Below are 26,653 nucleotides of genomic sequence, written 5' to 3' on the forward strand. Positions count from 1 at the left end.
AGGAGCAAGGCACCTGAGTGCTTGTTTGAGCTCCCGGGTGTAAGCCCTGCAGCCACTGGGTCTGGTTTGCCATGGGGCTTGGGATTTGCTCTGTGCATCCATCTGGATGCCACACCACCCTCCTTCATCATGAAGCCCAGGACCTCTGCCCAGAAACACTCCAGAAAACATTGCTTGGCCCTTGCTGTGCTCCTCCCTTGGTCAGGGTTTGCAGTCAGAAGTTGCTCCTCATCTGTGTATCCCCAGGGCCTCCCGCCTGCACTAGGATCAGCTGGACAGGGAGGACCCTCGCCTTGTATCACTTTATACCCAGCAGCCCAGTATACCTTCTAGCCCCAGAGCTGAGGCCACCACTTGCCCAGGTGAATCCCCTTTTTTCTGATGACATTTTACCCACAGAGATTTGAAGATTTTCAGCAGCGAGTGGGGGCTGTGCTGGGGTGGGGAGCAGCCTGGAGCAGAGGCAGGGTGGGCAGAACTGCCTGCTGGGTGCTGGTTAGGCAGCTCTGCCAAGGCAGCGGCTGCTGGTGGCCCCGCTCCCAGCGGAGAGCATTTTGAGGAGGCAGTTTAATTCAGCCCATTGTAATGCTATCTGCAGGAGCATTTTTGCGGGGGGATTTTGCTCATTAGAGCCAGGCCATCTGCTGGCATTTCCCAGCCATGGGTCCCCCCAGCCCACTGGCTGTGGTGCTGGGAGGCACTAGGTGCTCAGGCTTGTGCTGCCACCCCCCCCAGTCCTGTCCCCCACCCCAGCCCTAGGGTGCTGCTGTGCTCATGTGCCGCCAGCCCACTCACAAGCCGAGCTGGCAAATGATTAACGGGTGTGTGAAAGTCAAATGCTCTTTGCGTGGATTGCGTACAGCTGGGCCAGGGAGGAGGGAGACAAATGGAAGAAAGAGGAAAAAGAAAAGGGAAAAGGAAACAAAAATAAAAAAGAAAAGGAAAAATAAAAAATAATGGGGAAAAAAGAGAAAGAAAAGAAAGAAAGGAACGAAAAGAGAAAAGAAAAACAAAAGAAAAGGGAAAAAGCAACTGAGGTAAAAGCACCATATGGAAACAGCCCAGGCCTGTGTGGTGCCATCATCTGGGAGCATTTTCCAAAGGGACAATGTGCTTGCAGGGCTGTCTGGAGGAGAAAGCCTGGCTTTACTCCTGCCATTGCATCCAGGCTTCCTCCTGGATGAAGCCTTTGGCATCACACATGATCAGAGGGTGGAGCACCTCTCTGTGGGGGAAAGGCTGGGAAAGTTGGGGCTGTTCAGCCTGGAGAAGAGAAGGCTCTGGGGAGACCTCCTTGTGGCCTTTTGGTACTTAAAGGGGGCTTGTTAGAAAGATGGGGACAGGTGTTAGCTGGACCTGTAGCAATGGGACAAGGGACAATGGTTTTAAACTAAAAGAGGGTCAATTTAGACTAGATATAAGGAGGAAATTTTTGATGCTGAGGGTGGTGAGACACTGGCACAGGCTGCCCAGGGAGGTGGTGGATGCCCCGTCCCTGGACACATCCAGGGTCAGGCTGGACGGGGCTCTGGGCAGCCTGATCCAGTGCAAGGTGTCCCTGCTCGCTGCAGCGGGGGTTAGACTGGATGGCCTTTAGCAGTCCCTTCCAACCCAAACCGCTCTGTGATTCTGTGCTTCTGTTTTTTCTGCAGGGTGTTTCCCAGGAGTCGGGGAGGTGGTGGGGTGCTGTTGCTCAGGTGAGGGCAGTGGGTGTCATCCTATATGTGCCTGGGTGGAGGAGGGCCTCAGCCTTTCCCTGAGCATGCTCAGCCCTGCTGCCTGCACAGCCCTGCCTGCAGATGGAGTGGTGCTGGCCACCACTTTGCCCATAAAGGCACTGCAGAGTCAGTCCTGCCTGGCATCATATGTGGGCCGCCAGGCAGGCTGGGAGGGGGACTGGTGTGTGACCAGCTCTCTTCTAGCTTGCCTGGGCTACTCCATACATCAAGGTGGTGCTTCAGAGGAGGGGATAAGGGTCCCCAGGCTGCCATCCCAGGGTGATAGTAGCTGCCTGCTCACCTTACAACATGCTTGCAGATGGGTAAGGTGTGAGCTTGCATGCGTGTAGGCACAGCAGTAGGGTGTGAGCAGGCATGCTTATGCGGAAGAGCAGTGTGTGAGCTTGCACACGTGTATGCAAAGGTGCAGTGTGTGAACTTGCAGACTTTTGAGCTTGCATGTGTGTGTGTGGGTGGCAGTCTTTGAGCCTGCACATATGTGTTGGGATATGCAGCATGTGGGTCAGTGTGTAAATGGGGAGTATGTGATCCTACTTATACTGCAAGGTGGGCTGGATGTGAGCTTGCACATGTGTGTGTGTGCAGGTGGGCTACCCCTGGGGAGACAGGGCTATATGGAGCCCCAGGGCCTGAAAAAAGAAGGGAGGATAATTTTTGCAGTAAAATTGTTCCCTTTGCAGCAGTGTTAGAAAACAAATGGCTCTTCCAAAACAAATGGGGCTCATCAGCCCCAGCAATAGAGAGAGCTGCCAAGAGGCTGCTGGGTGGGAAAGGCCATGCAAATATTGGCTTAATCCCTCTGTCCTCCCACCATCTGTAGGGATGCTCTAGCAATATCCCTGCCTCTTGCACCCCGAGATGCTGCAAGGCAACAAGGAGCTGCCTGGGGACTGCTCCTCACCCCGGAGGTGTCCTGGGTCCCTCTCTCTGGCTCCCCCAGACCTGCCATGCTGAGTGGCTGAGGTCCCTGGGAGGTGTCCATCCTCCATCAAGCACTCGAGCTCCCTTTGCTGTAGGACACAAGGCATTTGGTCATCCAAAACCAAATGTGAGGGTGCAGGGAAGATGCAGCTGGGTCTTCTTCAAGGTGCACAGAGAGACAGTGAGAGGCAGCAGCAGGAGCTGGAACAAGGGAAATTCCCTGCAAATGCAAGGACAGATTATGAGGCTGCTGTGAGGGTGCTCAGATACTGCAGTAGGGGCCTGGAGAGGGGTAGGAATCTTTGACCTTGGAGATACACAGACTGAGACTGGAGCAGTCTGCTCAGAACTGGCCTGGGTGGGAGCAGAGACCTTCACAAGGCTCCACCACCCAGCACCGCACCCTGGTCTGGGGAGAGGGTCTGCAGCATCTGGCAAATGTAGGATCTGCTTGAAAAATGTTTATGGAAGAGGAGAAAAAAAATAGTAAAAGGTTGAGGAAAGAGAGAAGAAGACAGACAGCAACCCCATGAGACCCTCCCCTCGGGAGCAGGAAGCGGGAAACATAAGGAGCCATTTATTTTAAGTAAACTATAAATATCGGACTACAACAAATGCATGTAAGAAAAGAAAAGTTGGTCTGAATCCAAAGATTTCCAAGAGGTTTTGAGCAAACATGTGTGATTGAGTCTGGCAGTGGGGGGTGTGCGTGTGCTGGTGCGTGTGCTAATCAAGGGCTGCAGTGCTAGATACGGCATCATCCCCCCAAATTAAAACCAGAGCAAATTCAAAATCTAGACAAAAATGTGTCTGAGTCTCAAGGCTGGTGATAAGATCAGTGTGTGGGGGGAGGGGGTGAGAGCAGGGATTGCCCTGCCGTGCCCTCATGCTGGGGCATGTCCCTCTGAAAATTCCTGCTCCAGTTGGGAGCAGCACTGTGCCACCATGCCATGCTCCCCACCCCCAGTATTACCAGTGGAGAGCATCCTGAGCCTGCAGGGATGCAGGACTAGGAGACCTGGGGCTCCCCTGAGCAAGGTGCTATGTGGGCTGCGGGTGCCGCTGGTGTCCTTCACTGGTGCCCTTCACTGGTGCTTCCAGGTTGGCTCTGGGCTTGTACCACCACTGCTGGTCTGCTTTCCAAGTCCCTGGTGGCCAGCACACTGCCTGTGAGCTCTTATGACCTGAGCTGCAGCCACGTCCTCATGGGAGCACCTAGCTCCATCGACCATGACCCCCAGACGTGGAGAAGCAAGGGCCACGGACAGTGTCCGGTACGGTCTGCTGCAGTGCGGGCAGGGCAGCCCTGTTAGGAGGGGTTTGGGCCGAGCTTGTTCATCACCGTGGCTGGGAAGGACCCCAGGTGAAGGTGCTGGGTGCTGGCCTAGTGTGAGCAGGGCTCCTGTCCTGCTCCCGGGGAGATGGCACAAAACCAGCCTTTCTAACCCCAAACTGGCAGGCTCAGTGAGCAGTTCTTGGGTTGCAGTTTCAGCCTTTAGCAGCAGTCCCGGAGCTTGCTTGCACCCTACCACTGCTAGTAAGTCTGTGGTCATACTTGGGCAGCTTTCAGCTGATCTGCACCAGCTTTGTTTGGACCAGAGCCCTGCTTTAACCTCAGGCAGAGAACAAATCTGATGGGCATGAGGTGCTGGCCCTTGTCATGCTGCCAGGCTTGATGACAGTTAACATATTGCTCTGCAAATGGTGCCTGCTTTGTGTGACTGCTCTTATCACAGTGAGCTGACATGTTTTGCCCTTTTCACCCATGTGCAGTATCACCCCAGTCCGCAAGGGCCAGCCTGTTTTTCATGCACTGGCTGACCCTGCTGCTGGGACGTGCCTATGTTTCTGCTGCTGGGGCATCTGTGTCTCTCCTCCCTGCCGGTGTCTGATGCTTAAAGTCAGTGTGGGAGGGGACAGGAATGCCAGCAACATGCCTAGTGCTGGCCTGGGCTATGAGTGGCCATGGAGCACCCAGTGCACCCATAGCCCCATGGGTTGACCATGCCAGCACCCTGGCTGCACTGGCTCATTGCTCTTGGCTGGCTGCCCTGGCTGGCGGTTCTTGGTGGCATGGGACTGCTCCTGCTGCAAGGGACTGGCCAGCACAGGAGCTGTGCCAGGGCAGGTGGCTGCTGGTGGGCAGCTGGTTGCCGGGGCCCAATGGACCCTTAGGTTCCTTGATCCGCTGTGCCAAGGGGGTCTGACCCCTCCCAGACCACTCTGCCGGCTCTGCCCTCCTCTTGCTGAGCCAAAGGGCACTGGTGGAGCTGGGCTGGAGCAGAGCAAGACATCAGCTGTTGATGTGCCACGCCAGACTGTGCCACTGCTCCTTTGCATCCCACACTTCCCTCAGAAAGCTGCAGAGAGAGGTCTTTTCTCCAGTGCTGCTGGTTTGATCCTTCAGGAGAAGCGCAGGACAGCGGCGTGCTCGGTGCCAGATGTGTCTGCAGGATTACAAATAACCCGAGTAACAGATTACTGTGTCACCACTCGTTTGCTCTGTCTGCCACCAGCATTGTCTTACATCTCTGTGGTCACTGTGGCCTCCTCCAGCTGCCATCACTTGTCACCATCCGTCACACACGCACTACTCTCAGACTTGGCCATTAGGCAGATTAGCCTTAATTGGTACTGCCCGTCATCACTAATCACTGTCTTCATTGTCAGCTTCAACACCACCCAACGCCTACAATTTCCACTTATTAGGAGCGTGGTGGATTCTCCAGCGCATGGTGCCTCTGATCCAAGATATCTTCTCTGAAGTGGACTGCATGGCTTCAGCAGGCACTGGGGACCTGTTTTCCCAAGCAGTCTCTTTCAGCACTCCCAAGGCATTGAGTAGGTTTGTCCCTTCTTGGCTTAGAAAGCACCTGCTGCTGGTCCCTACTGCTGGTGATGGGATGCTGCTGCCATGAAATGAGATCCAGGTTGTGCCGGGTCCCGGGGTGCCTGGGTGAGCCAAGGTAGTGCTCAGGCAGCTGGGCTGCTCTGGTGGGTCTTGGGGACTGTGTGGGGGGAAGGTGAGACATGGTTGCAGACCAGTCCCTCTTCACTCCCACGGGATTTTTGGGTAGGAGCAGACACCTGGCAGATGGAGGCCATGAGCAGGGTAGGCACACAGGGTTGGTGTCCTGCTCAAAATTTGCTGAGTGGGAGCTCAAAACAGGGTGAGTGCAGTGCAGAAGAACATTTTCCTCCCCTCTGTTCTTTCCTCCAGGCTCGCGGCACTGCTCTGAGCTGTGCTCTGCCCCGCATCCCCTGATGCCGTGTCCCAGACACCCACAGCTGCTGCTCTGACTGCAGCGATGCCTGCCGTGCTCGTCTGACACACGGCTGTCCCAGCAAGGAGGGAGCAGCTGCTGTCTGTTTAGGAGAGACCCAGAAAATATCAGGGCGGACTACGGGGAAGGTCAAACAAACCATTTATTTTCAGGCAGAACAGTCAGATGTGAGCATCTCTGTTTAGGAATCACATCCAGATGCTGAAGTTAAACATCTGGGCTTCACCTCTGTGTTTTGTCTGTGCCCTCCAAGTGTGGTGCAGCCTTTTGAGCCATCTGCTGAGGTGTTATCACCTCGTTCATCAGCTGCCTCTCACCTCTAGCCGGGGCTCCCACATTCCCTCCAATATGCTGGGAAGGGCCAGGAAGAGCCAGGATTTCAGAGCTCCACTGCCAGTCATACTCTGCCTGCCCTCTGTGTCCACCTCACAGGCTGCTCTGCAGCTGCCACTGGTGCAGCGAGTCTGAGAGCCTCAGCTGCACAGGCGTTTTGGCCCTTTCCCTGGGCAGCAACATGGGAAACATTTGGTCCCTTTATGTCCTGGAGAAGATGAGGGCTCTTCATGTACCAAGAAGGGTTGGGAGGCTGGTGGAGGGTTTGCACAGCCCTGGGGGAGTGGGACTGGCAGCTACATGCTGCCCATCCCATGCCTGCAGGGTGTCAGTCCATCGGCAGAGGTTTGTGTGCTGGGCATCTGCTAGCCAGGCAGCTAATATCCTGTTGAGTAACTCGGCTGGCACAAACAAATCCATCTGCTGGAGGAGGTCCTGAAACCCTACATGCAGCCAGTGCTGGAACAAAGCTGGCAGCGGGGCTGCAGTGCAGGGTGGCACAGGGCACGTGGCCAGGGCACGGTCCAGGCTGGAGGGTCTGATGCTGATGGGTGCAGCCCACTGCTGGTGAGGTGGATCTCAGCAGGGCTATGCCATGAGCAGAAGGAGAAGCCAGAGGCTCTGTTGGATGGCTCCAGTGAGCTCTTTGCCCTGGTGCTATAGCTGATGAGTCCTCTCCTTTCAACAGAGCCCTTGATTTCCACATGGAGTGGTTTCTAGAGAGGCTCTGGGGCTTGCAGCCCCTGTGTCATATGATCTTCCAAGGTTCAGGGTCATTGGACATGTCTACTGCATGAAGAGCCACTGGTTTGCTGGGCTGGAGCCCTTCCTTGCTTGCTTTGGGTGATCAAACCCGTTAAAGTGGCACAAGTAACGGATGGGATCTTCGTGGTGATATTTGAATACTCCGTATGTTTCCTCTTCCTTCAGCAGCACATGGAAAACCATTCTTGCACCACGTAACTTCCGGGAGCTGAGTAAGAAGGTACATTTTGCTTAGGGGACTACAACCCTGTGGCTTCAGTTATGAGGTGGGATGGGAATCACCACTGTCCCAACAAAACCAAGACCCAGCTCTCGTGACTCGGCCAACCAAACTAAGTCAGGCCTCCCTGTGTTGCTCTGCATGTTATTTTGGCCATGCCCTGCTGCTGCTCCTGCTCTTCCAGGAGGAGCCCCCGTATCCCCAGCCTGCCTGGAGGCAGGGTGCGCTGGAAGTCCTACCCAAGACTATTTACTACCCAGTTTCCAGGCCAGCGCTGCAGACTTGAGAGCTGCAACAGGGAATCTGAGACCCTAAAGAAGGACCCAAATTCCTACCATGGTGACAGTCCCGCCTCCCCACGGTCCTTTCACTTGCAGAAGCCCAAGGCACATTACATTTCACAGCCTTGTATCAGGGACTCACCACCTTTGGAAGAGGCCGTCAGGCTGGGTATTGCAATCTTTTCCTTTCTGGAGATTAGCCACTACCAGTCATTTGGGGAGATAAGGTTTTAAAGCAGAGCTGGACAAACGCAGCTGCAAAATCCTCCTTGGTACTATGAAATTTTCAAAGTCCAGATTTCAATTTGAATTTCCCAATTGACCACTCTGGTTCAGAGGGAACTAAGTGGCAAAAAGGCTGTCGTTCGGTTGGCATCCTCCATCTGCAGAGCTTTACAGTGGTAAAGCAGCCTGTGCCGTCTGTTGCACAGTATGCATGGGGGAACCTCACACTTAAATGTGCTTTCCATCCTGAGACTTGGAAGAGGCTTGCCAGGAGATGTCCCTTCTGTCTCATGAAAACAAAGGGCTGAGGCAAGCAGCAGAGTCAAGGTCAAAGCTCTGGTCCCCAGCACCCTTCTGTGGTCAGCTCTGCTGCAATGGGGCCTTCTCCAGCGGTGGGAAGAGGCTCGGTGCTGCTGTCTGAGGCCATGGTCAGGAGGAACAATCGCAAACCTAGAAGTGCAGCTTCATGCTTACTGCTTCCTTGGCTCAAAGTGTCAGGCCCATAAAGATCAAAGAGCTTCCCCTTGTTTTGCTTCATTCTTCTGCTGGGAAACTTTGTGAATGTCCTGGCACAGGCAGCCTTGGAGCACCTTCTCTGTGCAAGTCAGATCCAAGATAATAAAAGAAAAAATTTGGTTCCTTCCAGCTTTTCCAAGAGGAAGGGAGTCTGACTGTGAGCTGAAGCAGCAGAGCCCAGGCATGTTGGCAGCACCTCTGTCCCAGCTCCTCTTCTTGGGGCTGGCTGGGGTGGCCACTGGCTCTAGTGCTCTGGACATGAGTCCCTGTTCGTGTTTCCCCATGGCTGGCTCTGTGCGCAAGCAGCTCTGCTCAGGATACGTCAGCTGCGGGTAAGTCAAGGTGACCTTGGTGTGGCTTGTTCTGCAAAGTGCTTCATCTACCCTTTGCTTTTCTTTTGTCTTGTGAGCCCATTTTTCTCCCCCAAGACTTGAGCCCCCGATCTGTCTGCAGGTGAGCTGCAGGCGCATGTGATGATTGGGCTAATGCTTGCTTCCGTCTGCGGGATGCTGGGTTCGGGAGTCAGCACGGTGGGCTGAGCAGCATCAATACGCTCCATCCAGTGTCCCCTGCCAGACAGGCAGCGCTGCCTCTGCCCTGCACCCAGAATGATGCAGAGTCTGACTTTGTGGAGCAGCATGGTGGCCACAGGGGTGGCAGTGCAGGGTCATCCCAGCTCTGCTGCTGGCCCTCTCAGCCCCTCACCTGCAGCACAAGCGGGTCTGGGTGAGTGTGTCCCGACATCATGTTTCTGGCCTCATGTTCAGACAGGCCATGCAGAGAGACATTTGGAGCTGATTAATTAGTAGAAAGGAAACAGGTCTAGAAATAAGGAACAGCTGGCCATCTGAAATGGAGAGCGGCAGTAAGTTTATTGCAAGGGCCAGAGGCAGTGAGCAGCAGCTTTGGAGGGTTTTGGGGATTCCTTGCAGCTAATTGCCATATGACAAACCCTTCTCATCTCTGCAAGCAGCCCCCATGGGATGGGGACCAGCTTGTGATGATCTGCAATGCCTTAACTGCAGTTTTTGTTCAGAGCTAACCAGCAAACGGGCTTGTTTTATGTTACTAGTTGGCCATGTTTGATTCAAAAAGGGGTCAGAGAAATTTTGGTGTGTTGGTGGCTGTTGAAGAAAGTGATTTGGATGTCCCAAAGCAGCTGACTGCAGCTGGGAAGGTCTGTTGAGTTCTTCTAAACATCCATAATCAGCCAGTACTGGACACAACCCCAGTCAGATGAGCCTTTTGGTGTAACCCTGTGAGGCGTCTCTAAATGCATCCCTGTGAGCTCCCAATAAAATTAATCTTCTTCTTGGCTTTTCTTGACACTCTTCTTTCTGAACCTAGGACCCAACCAACTAGAAGATGGGGCACAGGGAAGGAAATCAGGCAAGGCAGACCCTGTACAAGAGCATCCTTGCTGAAGACATCTTTTTTGTGCCCTCTACTGGGGCTCAAACTCAACCTTGACTTCCAGGCAGGTCTTTTGGTGGATCTTCTGTGTAAGAAATTATCCTCCCCTTGAGCACTGTCATTATATGTAGCCCCATTGCCTCTGCATCTTTTCTGGGGTCACAATCTTCAGGATGCCCCAAACATGTGTCTGTCCTTCTTGCCCTACCTTGTACACCCTGTGATTCCCACAGGTCCCCTTCCTTGGCTCAGCAAATGCTGGTGAGGATGGCACCAGTGTTTAGCTCTGATGGCCAGACTGGGAGAGGGGACCACACAATGTCCCTGATGCGATGCTGTGGGCTCATCGAACACCCAAGAGCCTGTTTTGGGAAAGGGGCTGCAAACCAGAGAGAAAGACACACACACACACACACATACGTATATATAGACACATAAAATAGTGTCTTCTGCATGGGTGGCTGGGGCCTCCTGGCAACACTGCTGGGGTAAGATCTTGGGAGAAAGTAGCTGAAGATCAAGAGTTTTGCCCTTGTGGAAATTGTGATATTTCAGAATTTGTTTTTGTCCTCAAGAGGGTGGAAAAATCAACTTGTTAAAATCTTCTGTGGGACGGAAAGTTCCAAAAAGAAAAAAAAACAAATGAAGGCAGAAACGCTCAATTCAGCAAACTTCACCTTAGGCTGCCACACGCCAGCCCATGCCCTCCCAAGCTGGCGGGGCATCGCCAGTCCCTTCTCTTCTCCCTGGACCAAGTTTCACAGGGGCCTGGGCTCTCATGGTGGGACTTAGGGTGCACGACAGTGACCTGTGATGTGTCATGGGAGGTTTCATGTCATGTTGACCTCAAGCCATTCTAGTTTGGCTAAACAGGCCTGAGACCTGGCCTTTGTTAGAAAACCAGACCTTTCTTGTGGGGAAAACACTACTTTTGCAGAAGCTGGTGTTTTCCACCAGAAAACTGCTGACCAGCAATGCTGTGGGCAAACGAGGCTTGGCTGAATAAGAAAAGCGTGATGTCCCGAAAGTGGGGAGGGGCTGTGCCAGCCATGAGCACCTCTGCCCAGCCAAGGGATCTCTGCTCTGGGCTCATCAGCAGAGCAGCGTGGGGTTCAGCCACCTGTGGTTGGGTGGGAAGGACCACCCAAAGGCTGCTAATGGAGGTATCCAGAGTCCATGATGGTCAGTGTGGAGTATCTTTCTCCAGCCTTGTTCCTCAGTGCAGAGAAGATGCCTAAAAGGGTATGTCTGTGGTGAAGTTGGTATTTGACCAGTAAGAAGAGGGGAGCTCCCAGCTCTTCATCTCACCCATGGGATCTCACCAGGAACCACCGCTGAGGCTCTCGGTCCCCACGAGGCAGTGGGATACCAAGCTGGGAGGGCCTGCAGAGGGACAGATGGGCAGGTGGGAGCAACCTGCGCCCTGGTCAGGTCCAGCTTTTCTGTGCTGGGAGGAAGAGCAGTTATGAAATGCCTTGTCCCTTTCTTCCGCCCTGGGACTGGCTGATCCAACAGGCTCTTGCCCCAGCTCAGGCTGTTGGTGGGGGGCAATTTGTGCAGCAACAGATTTAACTCCTCTGTGAGGTTGGAAGGAAAGGTTCCATTTTCTGTGAAAACACATTAATTAATAACACAGAAGGCATGATTTTGTCTGTCTGTGGTGAGGCAGGGCCTGACAGCAACTAATGTGAAGTAGCCGCTCCCTGGCATAGGACTGCCCGTGGGCACCCCCAGCACCCTGCTTATGGCCCATCGTGACTCCTTTTTCAGAGACTTGTGGCCAGGGAAGCTGTTGGTGAGGGGGGGATGGTCTCCCTGTTTTGGGGAACATGGATCCCGGGGGTTCAGGCACCCACGAGGGTGTGTGTGCTTGACCCAGGTGATAAACTGAAGGTTGCATGGGTGCTGGTCCTTGCGGGCCGCCTGCTCTGGTTGCAGGTGGGCACCGTGAGTGATGCCCGCGTGGGGTCGGGATGGTGGCATGGGCTCTGGGTAAGGCGGGGACATGGATGCCCTGGAGGGTGCTGTGCACAAGCTGGGGTGGGGGCTCTGAAGGTGGGGGGAGCGAGTCAGTGAGCACCCAGGGGTGCCCTGCTCAGTCCCATGGCCACGGGCAGGTGGGGCACTGCCCCCCCGGCTGCTCCCCCGGCTGAGGACTTGGAGGTGCTTTGCCCTGTGAGGGTGAGCTAAACTCCCTACGCAGCACGGCAACCAGCAAGCAGCTGGTCCTGTGGGGGCTTAATTGGGCTAATTAGGGTGTAACACCACAGAGAGCTTTCAAAAGGGCAGCATATTTGGGATGCTATGTGGGTATCCTGGGTGTTTTCCCTATTTTACCCATTTCTGCTGCCAAGGGAGGCCAGGAGAGTGCTGCAGCTCGGTGCTGCAGGTGTCACCCCATGACCCACCCTCACCGATCTCCCTTGCCTCTGGGATGCTCGTGCCTGTGGCTCTCCCCATGGCTTGTCTGGGCATTTGGCTGTGAAATTCAGCACTGGGCACCCACCGCTTGGGCTTGGACCTGCACCTGGCGTGGTGCAGCTGGGGGGAGCAGATGGATCCCCACGGTGCCCTGTGCCTGGGCATCTCTGGGGCAAGGGGCAGGCTGCAAGTTCTAGCGCTGCTGGAGTCCTGAAGCACTAACAAGGGCTGCTAATTAGGAGTCAGGTTTGGCCTGAGATGGGACCCCACTGGGACCTGCACCTTCCAGCCCCAGTCTGAACTGATGGGCAGCACCTTACGGTGCCACTTCTGGCCGTGGGCTTGAATCTGTCCCTGGTTGCTCCCTGCTGGCTCTGGCCCTGGTGCACTGGCCATGCCTTCGTCCTCCCGGGCGGCAGAGCAGGATGGACTGGCAACTCATAGCTGATAACCAGCCGCTGTGTTGGGGTGGTCTCTGCTCCTGGCTGTTCTGGGGTGAGGACCAGGCAGCCAGGCACACCTCCATCTCCAGGGCAATGTAGGGATGAAGTGCAGCTTCATCACAAGTGCAGTTGCTGAAGTTTCTGGCCACTGTGGAAAACCCAAACCCATGAGTCAGAAGGCTGGGAAACCAGAAGGTGAAGAAACAGATGGGTGTTTATGTGAAGTTTTTGCAATCTGACAGTTTTTAATCCTGCTGCACCGTTTTTCTGGCTTTCTGATGGAGTTGTGGTGGAAAGGCATGGGCACAGCTTATCTGAGTGTCCACAGGGGCTCAGTAATGGCTTGGCCATTTAGACCAACCTCTAATCCTACAGGTTATGTGGCAAGAAGCCACCCCCTGGCTGGTCCAAACCCTGGATCAGACCAGTTCCTCTTTGGGTGATGGTGGGAGCTTGCTCACTTCAGCCTGGCTCCTTTTCAGGCAGGAGGTAAATTCCTGGAGAAATGGCTGAGCCTCATGGGATGTGGCACCACCAGGCCAAGCCCAGGACTTTGCTCCCCTTGGGCCCGGAGTTCTGGTGTGAGCTGCACAGGGATGCTCTGGACATGGAGCTGCGGATTGGATGGATGCTCTGATTCATGGAGATGTTTTGCCACGTGAGCAAATGTTCAGCACAGGGTGAAATGTCTCGTGGTGCTCGCAGAGCCAGAGACCTCTCACTCGTGTCGGGGCAGGAATCAACCGCTGCTGTCCTGGCAGCTCTGGGGACAGAGCTGGCCCCAAACCCGCCGCAGCGGTGGCAGAGGTGGTGACGAGGAGGGGGTCTTTCCTCTCAGCAGACTACCACTTCTAAGCCCATCTTCCTAACATGGGCTGGCTTTGAAGGAAAGCTCCCAAGTATGCGTTTCATTAAGATTTAATAAAGCAGCTGCCTGCTCCTGAAGCACAAAATGATTATTAGACCCTTTATTGAGGATTAATAGCTATGTAATCAGCACGTATCTGGTTCCTACAGGCATCTATTACATAGCTTCTAAACCTCAGTGAATATGTTTCTAATTGGCCTTTAAGAACATGCTGTTGCTTTATTAAACCCTAATTAAATACATATTGGGTGAAGTCCATTCAGAAGTGGTTATTGTGAACTACTTGTCATTACCTAATATGTGGAACCTAATGGGCGTTCAGCTTATTTGCTCTGTTAATTATTAGATTTTACAGCCTTTGTTTGGGCTTTGTTTTTGAAATTTGGATTGCATATGTTGTTTTCTTCCTTATTCAAAGTCTTCTGAAGAAATGGTGCTACTGTACAGGGAGGGACTGCCACTGGGTTCACCAAGCAGAGTGGGCTGGGAGAGGCTCTTCCCAGCCTACAGGTCTTTTTGGGGATGCTCTGGCATCACCTGCTTGCATTGGGCTCCAGATGTGGCATCTCGGCCCTGGTGGAAAGCATGGCTTCAGGCTGGGCTGGGGGCTTCAGGCTGGACCATCCCAGAGGTCCTGGAGCCACACTGGGGTTTGGTGGCAAGTCCTTTACTAGATTCAGCTGCATCTTCCACTGGGTACCTGAGAAACCTTGCAGTCTTGTTTCTAACTATTTGCAGCAAGGTGTGATGGCCGTGCTGGGGCAGCCACGCCAACCAAAGCAGCCTTCATCCTTGACTTGGCTTGCTGTCTGCAAAACGGGGGTGCCGGTGCTGCCTTCACACAGGATCTGAGCTCTGTCAAGCATCTCTTACACGTACGCAAGCCTGTTTCTCAAAACCTTGTGACTACGAAGCGTAAGACACCCATTATAATAATTAGGGGATGTGGAGGAGGTCAGAGTATGGACTCTGGCTGAACAGCAGAACAGAGGATGTGGATGTGGTGTTTCAGCAGAAAACAAGCTCTGCAAGTGCAGCCACTCAGCAGAATGCTGATGGGAGGATGCAATGTTGAGCAGGATGGTGTGGCTGAGCTCTGAGAAGCTGCATGGATTTCAGTTTGAGACCTATTTTCTATTTTTTTTCTGGCAGTGTCAGCACATTTCGATTCAGCAGATTCAGGACAGGCCATATCCAGCACAGGTTCAGGAAAAAATGATGCTTTGTCTTAATTTGCTGTTGCATCATGTTGTGTAAGGCAAAATGGAAAAGTCAAAATCAAGGAAAGTCGGAAGCAGAGCAAAAATGCTTCAGTTTGCCCAAAGTGAGGTTTTGTTGGTTTTCTTTTTGAGGGAGAGGAAGGAATTTTCCATTGTTGGAGAATTTCAAAACTCCCCAGAGCCGTTTAGAGGGGCATGGTGCCAGCTGCAAGCGCCAACACCCTGTCCCCATCCTTTACCCTGCTCTGTTGCCCCACTCTCCAGTGAGTCTGAGCATCGTGCTCGGGGTCAGGTCCCTCCACTGGCTTGGCTGGGCAGTGCTGCAAGGCTGCACGGGGGCATCACCCGCACTGTGCTGCATCTCAGTGTGTGCGTCCAGCCCCATGGGGGGAGGAGGCACGTTGTTAGGGGCTCAGAGAGAAACTGACTCATCCTGGGACCTCCTCCAGGTCATCCTGGGACCATCTCCAGCTGCTGAACCGGAGAGGCAGTGTCTGACCTCCTTGCCCACATTGGGGTGTCTTGCACGTGCTGCCTGGCCTGTCACTCTCCATCTGGGCTCCAACGTCTTGCACGGGGCCAAGTTCAGCTCCCAGCCCCAGGCTGTCCTGGCTGGGGAGAGTGTGCAGCCCCGGCCCGGGGGGCTGGCTCTGGTGTGAGCCCCTGCCCCTCAGCTGACGCCTCTTGATCCTCAGCTTCCTGCAGCTCCGTTGTGTGATTGTTAGGATAAATACGGATGCTCTGATTCATGTAGAATGAGCACCTTGCCCGAGCTTTCACCTTGAACTTGAACAACCCCCAAATCAAACTCGCTAATGCTTGAAAACCTTCAGGTAGCCCCCCTCCCCCTGCTGTTTTTTTTTTTAGGTTTTGCAGCCTTTGTACTTTCTGCACCCCCGTTGGAAGCAAAGGTGCCAAAATACTTCACGAAAGGCTGTTCCTGCAGTGTTTCCCAGACCTTCCCGCACCAGGAAATGCTGGAAACCGTGGGAGCAAGCCTGCTCACTGGAGAGCGTCGGTGCAGGTTTTGCAGACCCTGGAGATCTGGAGAAGCTTGAACTTCCCCAGGCGTGGACCTCTCTCCAAAGCCAACAGGAACTCGGAAACTTTGGGGCCTCTTTGGTTTTGCTTCTCTCTAGACCCTGAATCTTTAAACTCAACCTTTGTTTTATATTTATATGTTGCATGAATATGTCCTTATTTTTCTAATTAGGGTTGCAAATTCCTTGTTAAAGCTGCCAGCAGGCCAGGGTTTGTCTTGCTTGACTTAAGGCCAAATCATAGAGGTATCCAGGCTTGGAGCTGTATGTCCTTGCCCTCCTTTGGAGCCGGCTGGGAAAAAAATTGATCCAGACCTCGAGGAAGCTCTCCCGGGAAATAGGTTCCCCTTCTCGGTGGTGAAAGGTGAGACCAGGAGGCTGCGGGAAGGAGCTGCGAAGGGCTTGAAGTGGTGTTGCCAAGATAAGCCAAAGAGGACCTCCTCTTCTTCTTCCTGAACTTCAGTGAGGATGGAGATCCCCATCCTCTCTGCAGAGCCAGTTTGGTTTAAAATTTAAGAAGAGCAACAAACCATTGTTTGTTCCTTTAACATTTCCCAAAGACTGCTGCTGGCTAATTTATTTCAGTGGGCTTCCCCTTCCTCTGGCTTTACGTTGAGTTTCTTCTCCTTCCGAGAAAATGCAAGGGAAAGAAGAGAGAAGGAGATTTCCTTTCCCGTGGAAATGGCCTTGGGCTGCTTACTTGCCCTGGGTGGGGGAGAAGGAAGAATTCACAGAAAAGCTGAAAATGAGGAATTTTCATTTTGAAATTTCCCTTCAAATAAAAAAAGTAACACTTTTAGCTAACCCTTCTGGCCACAATTTCCTTTTGTCCCATTTCCAGCCAAGGAGAGAAGTCTGAAGGGGGCATTCCGGCTGACTGGAGCTCTGTTTCAGTTTGCTCCTGCTCTGGTGGCAGCGTGGGGCCAAGCCCTGACCCAGGGCATCTCCAGCCTGTGGTGGGGCTGGTGAGCCCTGAGCACCCTGCTGCTGCCCTGGGGCTCCTGACTGGCTACCACGCAGCCCTGGTGAGGGAGGGACACAGTCTGTGGCACACTGGGACTCCCAGCCTCTGGCAGAAGGGCTATGGTGGATGCCTGGACTTGTCTTCAGCCACACCAGCAAGGTCTGCCCAAGCCATTGCTGGGGCCAGAGGAGTGAGGAACTGGCTTGGGTCTCCCCATCGCCTCCCCTCCACCAGTGGCTCACAAATTGCTCTCTGACGGCCAGAATCTGCCCAGTAATTCCTGCCCATGTCTGCACATCCGTGATAGCTGAGGGCTTGGGTGATGCTCTTCCTGCATCTTCTGTGGAGCTCTTCTCCCAGCAGCGGTGGTGTCAGCTGGCACACGTGCACCCCTGCGCTGTGTGGTGTGTGTGGCCAGTGCTGGCAGTGTGGTTGGGTGTTGTCACTGGCAATGGGTAGGGGAGAACTGGCCAAACTACTGCCTGAGCAGAGGTCCAGGCAGAAAGTGACAGCAGCAGATGTGTGGCCGTGGGCATCTGGGACGAGGGGAGCCCAGGGCTGGCCAGAGGAACCCAGAGCCTGGCTGTGCTGGGAGGAGCACAGTGGTGGCACACTGGAGGCATGGCTTCTGGCTCATCGGCTTTCCTTATCCTGCAGCCTCTCCAGGCCAGTGCATGCAGCTGGCTGTGTCAGTGCTGTGTCCCTCTGGCACCCGCATCCCTCCGGTGACTCTGTGGGTCGCTCGGCTGAGGGCCGGTGTGGCTGCGGAGGTGCCACCTTGGAGGAGAGCTGGATCCCTTTATTTTTCCTGCTCCCTTGATGTTCCCCTTGGCCATGGATCAGCTGGCGGGACCCAGCAAGGCTTGCAGCAAAGATGAGCGAAAAAAGTATCTCTTCATGCCTGTAAAAGGAAGGAGAGCACAGCAGAGACAGGCCGGCTGATACAGCTCCACTTTCTGCTGCGGAGGCGGGAAGGCTTTCGGGCAGGATTTATTTTGTATAGTCTTCCACGCAAACTGGATCCCCCTCCTCTCCCGGCCCTGCCCGGCCTTAAATCATATCCTTTGTAATGACATCTCGTGCTTGTGTGGCGCCTCGCTTCTGAGCATCCCCAAGTGCTCTATAAATAACGTATGTCTCTGAGCCTGCCAGAAGGACGCAGTACCACCCCTTCTGTGCCTCTGCCGCCCAGGGGAGGTGGTGAACCCTTCCTGCAGTCTCACCTGGATGCCCAGCTTTGCTGGGATTAGCATGGCAGCTTCCCCTGCATCCCTTTTGGCTCTTCTCCTATCTCAGCCATCCCTGTGGACATCTCCGTCCCTGCTGGAGGGCTTGGGGCAAGGTGCTCAGGGGCAGGCAGCACCAGCCTGTAGCCACCGGGATGCTGCCCTGCAGCCCAGTGGGTGACCTGCAGCCTTACCTCCCAGGAAAGCCCCCCGCCAGGGAGCTGGCACGGCCATTCCCTGCCATGGCTGCAGGACTGGTGATGAAGCCACCCTCCGTTTTCCCAGACCCCTCTTTTTTAGGTCAGGAAGGGATTTGTCTGGCACATTGGGTCCTGGCCCTGGAGCAGGGTGGGTGTTAACCGCATGAAAGTCTTGTTTGCTAATGAGTCCAAATAATAGAGCGCCTCAGATTTCCTCTTCCCTGTCCAAGCCTTTTGCTGTCATCAGGTCCTTCTTAGTCCTGTCCGGAGGTCTGTTCACAGCTGCAGTGTCCCAGGAGATGCAGCGGTTTTCGTCGGACACTGCTCTGGCTTGGCCCAGCAGCAGGAACAGTCTGCCTTTCCGGATCTGCTCCGGGTCCTTCAGCTGCCTGGCTTCCTCCGCTGGACATCCCAGGCTGCAGGCGGGGAGGAGCCCATCCACCACAGGGACTGTCAGACTGCTGCTGCTGAAATACCTGCATTCAAGCAGGGTGTTCGGCTCTGCCGAATGGTTTTGGAAGCTGTCTCCAGCTGCCTACTGGATTTTTCTGAAAATTGCTCCTCTGGGAAGAGGCCTTTTAACTTTTCTCACAGCTGGAAAGCCACAGCCCAAGACCTGAGTGCAGGCAGTGACGCCTTCTGTCTGGGAGCGAGCAGTGTTGCCAGCTCTGCTGCAGCCTCTTGGGCAACCCTCGCGGTCTACCTACACGATGGTGGCTGCGAAGGGTCTTCACCAGCGAGGGAAGGAACCTGCTTGCCTACAGCCTGCTCAGTTCCGGACCAGCAGGGTGGGAATGGGAAAAGGAAAGACTAGTGCTGGCTGTAGGTGATGCCTTCTTCCAGCTGCTGGAGGAGTCAGTGCACAGACTTTAATGAGCACATCAGCTGGCTGCAGGCACTGATGGTGCAGCCACCTCCTGGGGGTCTGGAGGATGGGGCTGGAGTCTGCTGGGCTGCTGCAGCTGCTTCCATGAGAAACAGACATGGTGGCTTGCCCCAACCTGCTAGGGACCCGGCCATGGGTCTCCAATGAGCCCAGCAGGTGCCAGGCTGCTCTGGTTTCTTTTTCCTGTGCAGAAAGTCAGTTTCCTTTTTCTAAGGCATTTGGAGGAAGAAAATTGAAATCTGAGGGAAGGTTTGTGCTGAAATGGGGAAAAGCAAGTGCTCTTGCCTGGTCTGGTCTCGTCACATCATCTCATCTTATCTCCTATCTCATCTCATCTCCTAATTTTATCTCGTCATCTCCCACCACACCCCACCCATCCCATTCCACTCACACCATATCCCATCCTTCCCATCACACTCCATCCCATCCCACACCACCCCATCCCTGTCTTCTCTGGGCATCTCTGCCAGCTGTCCCCAGACGGAGCTCCTCTGGCCAGTGGAGCACGCCTGGTGGTGGTGGAGGCCACTTGGAGCATTTTCTTATCCAGGATGTATGTCAGTGAAAACAGAAACCCAATAAGCAAGATAAGGAGACGATTTATAATGGAGTTCGCGAACGTTAGGAAAGAGCTTTACAGCCAGATTTTGCAGACCACACAGGGAGAGGTTATACTCTCCAAAACCTTGGAGATTTTTTAAAAAATATTTTTATATTTAAAAAAAAGAGTTTCCAAGAATTAAATAACATGAAAGTGTATGAAATATGATGTAGGGAATGTTCCCATTGCTCTCACATCTGAAGTTAATTTGGGAGACACTCTGAATAGCTTTTTAAAGAGTGGATAAACATTGGCATCAAAAGTGTAAATAAAGTTACCAGACAAAGCGGCCGTTCAAAGGGAATCGTCTCTGGGATATTGGCTGGGCAGTTTTAATGGCTGCGTGCAGGAACATTTGAAGATAAAACAAGGGCCTGGCTGATTAGCACGGGGTGAGGTTCTCCGCTTTGTCTCCCTCTCATGATGTCAAAGCAAGCGGTGCTGGCAGCTCTTCTCAAACGGTTTCCCACCCAGAGGTGGTGCCGGCGAGAGGTCCCATGCCTGTGGGACCCCGGCAGCCCCCTGCACTGCTGCTACCCAGAACTTTGGCCAAACGCTTCCAGGCAGCAGCTACTGAAGATCCAGCCTTCAATTTGGTCGGTGCTGGTCCCTTGGGAGATCTCACTTGTCAGAGGCAATGGGCTGGTGAGAGCCTGGCCCAGAGCATCCTTGAGAAACCCCTCGTGCTATCACACCTTGCCTCGCATCGGGTGCTTCAGCCAGGACAGTCCTCCCTGGCCCCACAAATCGTTTGATTGACAGGTGCTTGGTTGGTCACAAATATTCTGAAATGCAATAGGACCTTCAGTGTTACCCAGTTTAAAATTACAGCTGGTTGGAAGAACACAGAGGGGTCAGTTCTCTCCTGGAGCACATCACCAGCATCAGGGTTCTCTGCAGCAGTCCCCCGCGGTCTGTGGTGGGAAGGCAGAAACGGTGGAAGGACATCTGACATCTCTTTAATCTTGCCAAGAAGAAGAAAAAGGAATGCTTTTGAACTGACATTTTGGGTTGTGTCTTTTGGTATGAATTTGAAGGGGAACCTTTAGGAGTTGTCTTTGCAGGAGCAGTGTGTGAGTGAGAGGTGGTCGTGGGTTGGAGTGAATCTCAGCCCTGGCAGCCACATGCTCATCGTGGGGTGCAGCTTCCCCCTGTCCTATGGCTCTACCAGGAGGGATTTTCCTGAGAGCTTTGGACAAGCAGGAATGGGAGTAGATAATAATACTTGCTCTCCTACATCCAGAAGTTCTTTACCTCCACAGCGCCCGATATCAAGGGCTGCTATTCCACTTGACTCTATAGAGCAGTGTCAGTTCCTTCTTCATTGGAGACCCTGGTCATGGCTCTGAATCACTTGACCGGTGAAGGTAGGATGTTAATAACTGTGGCAATGAAAAAAGACACAGTATAAATCCACCCCTGGGTTGTCCAAGAGCAGATCACCTATTTTGTGATTATCTGTACTGCAGTAATGGATGGAAGGCTGATGGGCTGCTCTTGGAGCTGGCATGGCCCTGGTGACCCAAGAGTGCTGCATCTTGACCAACCCAGCCTGTGGAGTCTCGTGGATCCACCACGTAACCTGCCAACGTGTCAGCTGGGATTTGGCTCCCACTGCAATGGCTTATGTTTTAACTGGGCACTGTCATCCTGGGTGGGTTATCAGCTCCTGAGGCTGAGGGGCAAGCATGCAGAGCATCTTCACTGGCAACTCTGCAAGTCCCCATGGCCCCGGGGCCTTTTCCCAGTGGCAGCAAGCCCTGGTGTCTCCTGCCCTGTCCTGGAGACCTCCTCTTCATTCCTCCCGGTGCCCTGTTGCCAGAGCAAACCTCTCGTGTCTGACCCCGAAGCCTGGGCATCAGAGGAAACAAACTGATCTGCAGCATGACCTGTGTCAGGTAGGAATTACAAGGTTCTTCTTTTTTAGTTTTTGCCTGCTTGGGTGTTTTTAAGATGGATAAACCCAGGATGACTTGTTTACTCTGTCCTTTGCCTGGCTATAACAGGGGTTAACAATGGCCATAACTCTTCTGATCTTTTCTTTTTTTTTTCAGTCTTGACTCCACAGTTGCTTTCCGGAGCGCTGGAGAGCAGATCTCGTAGGGCTGGGAAGGCTGCTCCCACCCCAGTGGTGTTAACCACAAGCAGCAGTAGCTCCTCTCTCCACCCCTGGGTGAGACCCAGCAGGATGGAGATGCCGCCTGCCGGGGCACCAGCTGGAAGGACTGAGTTCACCCCAGAGACCGTGGCAAGGCTTTTATTGCAAATAACTGCGGAATGACACGTGAACTCTTCCTTCGCGCGGGATTGCCCACAAAGCGCGGCTGATTCCTGCGCCATGGCTGGTGAGCTGAGACGCCCGGCGGAGAGCTTGCGGGCACCTTTGGGTGGAGGGGCTGGGGGCGAGGAGGTGACCCTGGCTTGGAGGATACCTGGTGTGATCGCAGTGGGTCCGGGCTCGCGCAGACCGCCCCCGCACATCAGGAGACATCGGCCTTCGTGCCACTTGTGTAAACTATTACAGCAAAGGGCAGAGGTTAAATGCAGCACATGTGTGGCATCAATTAACAGGATTTCAAGGTCTCTAGTGGAGTTTCTGCTCAAATCTCTTGTGGCAGGTTCAGTTTTCTTAACCCCTCAAATGCTGTGCAGTTGGCAGCCTTGGCTCTGCCGTGCTTTTGGGGGGGAACAGGCTTGTGCTGGTTGGGGGAGCTTCGCAGGGGCTGTGCCAGGAGGGGCCTCTGCCAGTTTGGGCCTGGGGGGACAGGGACACGATGCATCCCATGCCAGTTGTCCGTGGGGCAAGTGAGAGAGGCTGCACTGCTCCCTGCAGGAAGGGTCCCTGGAGGGGCATGGAGCCCCAGCAAGGCAGCTTGTCAGCAGGTCAGTGCATGAGCAGCCGCCCTTCCATCCCCTTCTGCTTCAGATCCCCTCTACCCCCACCTCGGAGCCCTCCTGGGGAGTGGCTGCTCCTGCACTTGGTCCCCAGCCAGACCCCGCTCTGCTGAGGCACCCTGATGTCCAACCGTGTCCTGCTGTTGAGGGGGCAGAGGTCCCTGTGGAGCTCAGGACCTGCTGGTGTCTTCAGTCCCTGCCTGTAAAACAGATACAGTCACCCCTCCTGCTGCCTGTGGGGACCGGGAGGAGATGGCTGCAGTGAGATCTCAGCAACGATCCAGGGCAATCTGGATGGAGAAATAGCAATTCTAAAGCTTCACCAGTCTGTGGCACCGTGCTGTCCCCAGCTGAGTGGCTCCCAGACAACACACCCATCGACAGCACATCTTCTTCTGGATTTATCAATGGGACTGGGGATACTGGGAGAGGGAATGGTTTAGAAGATGGCAGTGTGACTCAGACAGCCCTTGCTGCATCCTGCGTCTCCTCCAGCTGCTCCAGCAGAGAGCTGGGTGCCACAACTGCACTGCAGCTCTGCCAAGCTGTCCACCCAAGGTCCCAGATGTTCCTCCTAAGGGCCAAGCTCTTGGAGTCACAGTGCCTGAAGGAGGCTTCCACTTTGCTTGGCTGGGGGAAGGGCGGGCCGTGTTGGTAAGGAAAAGGAAGGCTAGAGCTGCCTCCACCATGGAGGAAGCCTGAAAATGTTACACTAGCATGGCCTGAAGACTCAGAAACTTTAAGATACGTTAAAAGAAACTGAAATGTCCCAGACTGATGGCTCCTACAGGTGTTTTTTTCCCTGCACAAACTGTTAGTTTTCCATGTATGGGTGCTGCTGAAGGGAGGCCTGCCTTTGGGGTGTCAGTTCCTGGGGTTCCCAGTCTCGGCTCAAGGCTGGGGACCAGTGTACAGGGCTGGGAGCTGAGTAAGGAACATCAATTCCAACACCGCAGATGCAGACCCCATCCCAGGGGACTGCCCAGGGCTGTGACCTGCCTGGCTGGAGGAACAGGATACGCGCATGCCCTTCTGCACCTGCATGCCCCTAACATCACGTTGCCTGTGCACTCCTCTTTTTTGTTGGAAATGAATAGTTTCAATCCCCTGAGTTAAAAAAACCCAAACCCCAAGCCATTCAAGAGCACTAGAAAATCATGCATTTTGGTTAGCTTTTGATGGGAGATTTCAATGTGGTTTTCAGTCCTGCATCCTGTTTGGATGAACAAAAGGCATGCCTGAAAAAAAGATGCTCAGCTCCCCCAGCTCCCAGTGTCAGGGCTGTGGGGAGACTTCTGGATGAAAGATGGATTTGGCCCGGACAACTCCACACAAATACCACACTGTTTGTTAGCAAACCTGTAAAAATCTTGGTAATCCCCTTGATCTGAAACAAATGGGCTCTGCTGTCTGGTGCTGATTTTATTATCAGACACTGCTTAGTATCATCACATGGCTTGGACTTGTGCCTAAGACTCAATGTCGAGTCAATCATGGCCTGGCAGGCAAATATCTCCCCTTTGCTCTAGATGCATGCTGGTGCTCTGCACATGTGTGGTGCCCTGGATGCTGTGCTGGCCCAAGCCCAGCGCGGTGCGGTTTCCCTGGGACCTCTGGGACCCCAGCAGGACTGCTCCAAAGCTGTCTCCAGCCAGGATGGGAGCAGCACAGCATGGCTGGCAGGGTGAGCGCTGCAGGGTGGGAGTGTGAGAGAGGGCAGCAGCCTGGGTTTTGTAGAGTTGCTTCTGGTCTCTTCTCCTGCTGGGGTGGTAAGCTTTGCTTGGGGGCTGCATTTCCAGGGCCTGGAGCTTTGTGCAAACACGCGGCAGGGGGGCAGGAGTGTTTCTGGGATGCCACAGCAGTCCTAACGCCATTCCCAAGGTGTCTGTCAGCCAGAGCTCCCACCCGACCACCCCTTGGAGATGGGACTGAAGACAAGCCTACAGCATCCATAGGCTGATCGGGGGACTACTGGGCATCTTGACGCTTCCAAGGCCAGGTAGATACCGGGCTGCCTGCAAAGTGGGTGAGTCAACCACAGCCCCCAACAGCAGCACCCCCTGCCCTGCTCTTCTTTCACGCTGCCCGCAGCAACTGAACATAAAACTCCAGCCCCCAGGAGACCCACCATCAACCACGCGAGCCCCAGCCGGTTTTGTTTTGATTATACATTTGTTTCCTCCCTCCTGGGAGTGTCTGACACAGCTTTTACCTCTCAGCGTGTCAACGCTTGACTCCCCCCCGCCACCTCCCTCCCCTCCGGTCCGCTCTGCTTGGATTAGCCCTGACCCCTGCTGAACTCCGCTGCCAGCAGAAGTGTCAACCCCTTTCACTTTCTGAGAGCTTTCCAGCCCTGAGCGCTGAGCAGGGAAGGAGTGTCCTCCAACGGAAAACCTCCTACGTCATTTTTTCCGACTCCATGCTCTTGCTGTGCATCCCTGTGCTTGGCTATGCTCCTGGGACAGCCTGGGTGACCTGCAACAGCACATCTCTACCTTTCCCCGAGCCAGCACAGGTGTAAACAGGGCAAAAGGTATTTTTAAGGAGGATTTGCTTAGTGGAGGAAAAGCGATGAGAGAGGAGAGAGTAGGGGGGTAGCTTTGGGCATGGCATGGCATGGCATGACGTGGTGCATGGGGCCAAGGAACACTGCTTTCATGCAAGTACGGCAGGGTCAGCAGCTGTATTTCTGCAGGGGGATGTCCAGCCTCCGTGGGATGGGTGGACCTCAGCAAGATGGGAGGGAGAGGAAGAGCTGTTGCCATCAGGAGCACAGAAGGTGGGGAGAAGGTCCTCTGATTCTTCCCACCAGCTTTTGGCAGAGGCTGTGCTTCACCACACTAAGTAGCAACAGCTTAAATGTTCTGCATGTGCTCCAAAATTAATGGAAAATAGGCTCGCAAAAAAAAAAAAAAAAAAAAAAAAAAAAACAACATGAGGAAAGGGCACTAGCCGATGCTTGCGTGCCCACATCTCCATGGCATTAACACTTGTGGAGCCAGGAGGCAACACACCCACCCGTGAGCAGCTACCACATCCAGATGAGATGCTGGGTGGTGGAAGCGAGGCCACAGCCAGGGAGCGGGAAGGTTAACTCCAGCAACGCCACTGAAATATAGAAGGGGAATGCCACATGCTAAGGAGTTACAGATGTTTGGACATTGGTGGGGATTTGGGTGGAGCTGCTGCTGATGCACAGCATGGTTTGCAACAGGCTGAAGGGTGGGAACGGCCAGGGGAAACCTGCCCCTTCTCTAAAGTCCATGGGTGCTGGGTGACGGAGGGAGCCCTCCCCGGCACAGGCATCTTGGGTGAGTGCATGGCTGGGACTGTCCTCTTGAAGCGTGGAGATGCCATGGAAAAGGGGTGCTGGGGTCCTTAAAAATAAATCAGGCACTGCTGGGTCTGAGTGCTGTTGCAACCCTCTCTGTTGCAGCCCCAGAAGCAGCCAGGTGGGCCCCATGTGGGCCAGTCTAGGACAACTGAGCCATGAAGGCAACGGCTTGGTGAAGTGATGGCCTGCCTAGCTGATGCTGGGAGAGGTCACAGGCCTGTTTTGGTCTCATTGGTTCAGCAGAAGACTCTATGCTTCATCACTGTTGTCCCCGAGCTGAAGCAGCCGTGCACGCTGTGGCAAAATGATGAATGTCATCTCGGTAGTGAAGAAGGCACTGTCAGAGGTCCATGTGGTTGGTCTCAGGTCAAGGCAGTCCCCAGCCTGTGTGCCTCCATTAACTGCAGAGATGTGAAAGTTAAGCAGGATAAATCCAGGCTGAAATCCAGATTTACGGCTGTGCTGACCTCAGCTTTTAATGATTTTGCCTTATCCCTGGCACAGGGATGGCCAGGAACCTGACCATTCCACTGGAGCTTCCCTTTGCTGGGGCCAGTGAGCTCTGAGCCCTTTGCTGTTGTACCTGAGAGAGGTGCTGGGGTGTTGGGGACACAGCAGCTGAGAGGTCTCTGTGAACCTAGAGCTCGTGATCTGCCCATGGGCAGGTCTTGCTCCTTCCTGGGGTGCCAGCTCTTCAGGATGAGCATGAGTCCCCTTGCTGGCTGGCAGCTGGAGTCCCACCCCAGAGGAGTCTTTGGGACCTGCTTTGTGCAGGTCTTGGTGAAAGCCCGAGCCCCTGGAGTGCTTTGCACCTGCAGCCCCAGGCTTGCAGGACCAACCCTTCCACGTGAAGCCCTC

The 26,653-nt window shown here is 54.1% G+C and overlaps 1 long non-coding RNA gene across 2 annotated transcripts in view; it reads left to right on the plus strand.

Moving 5' to 3' along the window:
- The window catches only part of LOC308062836, a 44,880-nt gene continuing 18,227 nt past the window's right edge, over positions 1 to 26,653 (plus strand). For both annotated transcript variants that reach the window (XR_013927715.1, XR_013927716.1), the window contains exon 1: positions 1 to 26,653. This exon is cut by the window's right edge. This is a non-coding gene — a long non-coding RNA (uncharacterized lncRNA).

The sequence above is a fragment of the Falco punctatus genome (assembly GCF_963210335.1).
Source record: "Falco punctatus genome assembly, chromosome: 4".
NCBI lineage: Eukaryota > Metazoa > Chordata > Aves > Falconiformes > Falconidae > Falco > Falco punctatus.